This window comes from Lycorma delicatula, chromosome 9, assembly GCF_047948215.1.
Source record: "Lycorma delicatula isolate Av1 chromosome 9, ASM4794821v1, whole genome shotgun sequence".
In the NCBI taxonomy this organism is placed as follows: domain Eukaryota; kingdom Metazoa; phylum Arthropoda; class Insecta; order Hemiptera; family Fulgoridae; genus Lycorma; species Lycorma delicatula.
The window spans coordinates 111,324,278-111,328,456 of record NC_134463.1 but is presented as its reverse complement, the minus strand read 5'-3'; the positions used below and the strand labels follow the sequence as shown (position 1 = coordinate 111,328,456).

At 26.6% G+C, this 4,179-nt stretch overlaps 1 pseudogene; it reads right to left on the bottom strand.

Annotated features, from left to right (window-relative positions):
• Nucleotides 1-3,425: 3,425 nt before the first annotated feature.
• Nucleotides 3,426-3,554, bottom strand: LOC142330781 (U4 spliceosomal RNA; annotated as a pseudogene).
• Nucleotides 3,555-4,179: the final 625 nt, after the last annotated feature.

Below are 4,179 nucleotides of genomic sequence, written 5' to 3'. Positions count from 1 at the left end.
ACATACATACATACATACACACACACTTTTTTTTAAAAGCACTACCTTTAATAACCATACTCCTATGTATCAATACAAATTAATTTATATTTAATAGATCAACCCTAAGTACTGAAAAATTGATTCATAAACAATTGTTTAATTAATTCAATTTATGAATCAATTGTTCTGCACTTAGGGTTGATCTATTAACTATAAATTAATATATATATATATATATATATATATATATATATATATATATATATATGATAAAATTATTGAATGATTCAATTAGGAATGTACATAAATTATAAAAATTATCTCCATTATCTTTATTTATAAAATATATTTATAAATATGTATCAATAAAAATTGTTATACAAAGCAAAAACAATATTTACCTAAAACGCAATAAAGAAGTATACACATATTTATATATATAAAGTATACATATACTTCCTAATTATTATAAAACATTAGTTACTAATTTTTTTTTCAAAACTTTTTATACTTTTAAACAATTTTAATTATAACTTCTGTTTTATTAAAATGAAATTAAGGAAAATCTAATTTAGTACAATAATTGCTTATAAAAAATTATCGTTTATTCAACCAATAATATTAATAAAAATATTAGAAGGATGTAACAGGAAAACACTTTTAGTTTTATACTTCTAAGTTTTCTATCAAGTCAATCTATTTATGGCGACAAGTTTAAATGTAATATTTACACTCCTAAGTAGTACCTATTAAACTTTGTGACTTTCAACATTTCTGAACTAGTCACAATTATTTTTGAAGCAATGGATCAATATTACAGTAAGTACAGTCTAGATTACAATGTAGTTCCAAAAGTAAGCCACAATTGAAATAAAAAATAAAAAGTTTATTCTAATAATTAATTACATATCATAGCTTTTTACTGATTTGAAGCAGGTACACATATTTTTGTAAATGAAAAGAGCATATTAATTTGTTTATTTACGTTATCTCACCAAGTCTTTTTTCTGACCTTGAAAGATGTAAAACAGCTAAGGTACAAGAGGCATTATTTGGAGACGCTTTTTATTTTAAATAATGTTCATTATACAGCCAGTTCCTATAATGAAAAGAATGAAGGTATACTTGTATGGCTGTATACATACAAGAAGAAGGTATACTTGTATGGCTTGTACATCTCATCTGGCTTAGTATGCTGATATGGATGTATATATATTAATTCAAAATAAAATAGAAAACAACTTTACCCATTTTTTGTAGTAAGCCTCTTGTTATATGACCGACCTTTTGCTGTCTTTATCCACAAAAAAATTTGTCTGTTAATCTATGGATCTTTTCATTTCTTATTATACAAATATCATTTCTCTGAAAGGTATTCCAACAGCTTCCAAATGATTAGAACTCAAGCTGAAGTGCAAAACTGTGGCCTTAAAATTTTTGTTGGGAAATTTCCAATTCATTGTTTAAATTTACCTTTTAATGAAGGTTAGGGAACTGGCTTATTGTTCAAATGAATACTTTCACATTTTACACAATATTTAAGTGGGATAATAAGTTCCTTAAGAAGCCTTTAGAAAGAAGAGGTAAATAATGTACTTCTTCTCAGGTTGTTCTTCAGTTTCTGGAGGAAGAGAGATTTATTTCCACTTAGTTAATGAAGAGTTACTTATCAGTAATCTACTTCACCAATCCACAGTAAATATGCCTTAATCATTTGGGTTTGTGGGAGAATCAGGCACCTATTGCCCAGAGAGAAACTTGTGCTATGTTCTGGGCAAGAGTTGTTTGATTCATGTTATAGTTCCATTTAGTCGTCAAACCACTTTCCTTATCATTGATCCATTCATCTCTATTTTTGGCGTTTCAGGATATATAATGGTTCATGATGAGTAAACTGAGATCTATTAAACCCCCAGACCATTTTTGTGTGTTCTAGTGTTATGAGCTTCCTACATCCCTCCCCAATTTGTGGGTGCACAATAAACCTAATGGTTGAAGTGCCTACCTGGTAAAACTGGGCTTCCTAAAATGTCTAAAATTTTCTGCTGTAAGCCACACAAAAGCTTACAAATATATAAATTAATAACTTTTTAAGTTAATCGTATTTTGATACTAGTGTAGGATCCTGATAAAGGTGACATTAACAAATTTTAAGAAATAAGTTTTATTCTGATATGTAATTGAAAAAAATTAGTATGAAATTTTTCTTTGTTTATTTAAAATTGCTTACTTTTTGGAATTTCCTTCAAATCCAACTTATAATTTATAAACAAAAATAATCACATAAATATAATTTTGAATATGGTAATTCTAAATCATGAACCAGAATTTGATTGTATGTTTAAATTTTCAATCCTTTTAAATAATGATTGGAAAAAGTTATAATTACTATATCTATAACTAAATTATTTAATTAAGGTGTATAATCTATTAAAAGAGTTTAAACATTTTTTCTAAATCCCTCTTCCACATAAGCTCAGGACAGAAAATAACAGTAAAGAAATTTTTAAATGTCTCTGTGAAAAGATATAAAAGAATTAATCTTAGGGAAATATATAAACTAATAATATTTTTAATAAATTTAATTCTGAAAAATTAATAACCAAGAATAAATATTTATTATTCCCACCTACATAGTGTACTAACAACAATATTTTTAAATTTTTCGGAGAATAAGAAATGTAATGAGGAACTTAACAAACTATGATAAGGCAAAATCAAATTACATATTATATGTGAATATGAGGGAAAAAATATAATAACAGTTATACTCCTAAAATTAATTTAAAATAAGATTTAAAAAAATTATAATATAACCGAGGACTAAATTGTGGTTCTAATAAAAAAATTAAACATAACTGTAACTAATTTAAGTCGTTCTTATCTTAATTATTATTCTTTTTAAATGTTAATTAATATAAATAATAATGGTAAAAAACAGTTTTATAGACTAAGTACTTCATTGTTAAAACACTAATTCTGATAAATAAAATAGTATTGTAACATTCTACATCAGTCAGTGTACAAATGAAGAAATTATTTTGTAGTATACAAATTAAAGTTTAGCTGCTATGTGGACTAATTTTATTATATTTATTTTTTAATTATACTGAATGAAAACAAAATTTTTCGTTTAACACTCTGAAGAATATTATTACAAATATATATATATATATCAGTGAACAGCTTAATGTAATTATAAGAGTAATATACATATATAAATATATATTTTATATGCATAATTGTACATTTTATGTTAAGGTGTTATGTTACAAGAAAAAAAAAATATTTTGATGTGCAATGGTGATGCGCTACTTAACTGTGACACTTACTGTACACATACACATTAAAAAAGAAATATATATAAATAAAATCTGTCCAAAAAACCATTGATTATTAGTTCATTTTTTTAATCTTTAGTTTGTAATCAATCAAGAAATAAGTTTAAAAATATTAATATAATTTGAATCACAAGAACTAGTACTTATAATGGGACAGAATCCTTTTTCAACTAGCAATAATCGCACCCCAGAGAAACTTCATTGGTTACGACATTGTCACTGCCCAAAGAGGCAGAATCCTTAGAAGCTAACCTACTAACAAATATATATATTTTTATACACATACATATACAAAGGCACTAGGAAAGTTTTGCTATATAACTGTTTTTTTTTATAATTTTTCAAAATAATTTCCACCACATGTTACACACTTCCTTCTTTGAAAACAGTCTTAAAAGAAACCAGCCATGTTGGAAATCTACAGACTAATCATCCCAAGCTCTTAGAAAATCATCATCACTCATAAAATGCTTCCCTTTCACTATGTTTTACCCCTGGGGGGAACAGCATAAAGTAACAAAGTCAGAACTGGAGGGTGCTCTAATAGTTTTATTCCAGTGCGGCCAAATAATACTCGGAGCAACTTTGAGTGGTGTGCTGAAACATTATCATGGTGAAAAATTCATGTTTTCATCCTTGAATTTGGGGGCAGCTTCTTGAGAGTTTTTAAAACTTTACAGACATTCCCCGGTATACTCTGTAACTGTCTTCTGAGTTTCCAACTCAACTCTCTAAACTTTTTCTCACACTAAAAAATACACCCACTATTCTCTGCTTCATTGATCTGGATTTTTGAACAGCCACAGAGGACTCTTCATCTTCAAACAACCACATTTTGTTCTGAGCCTTGACCTTG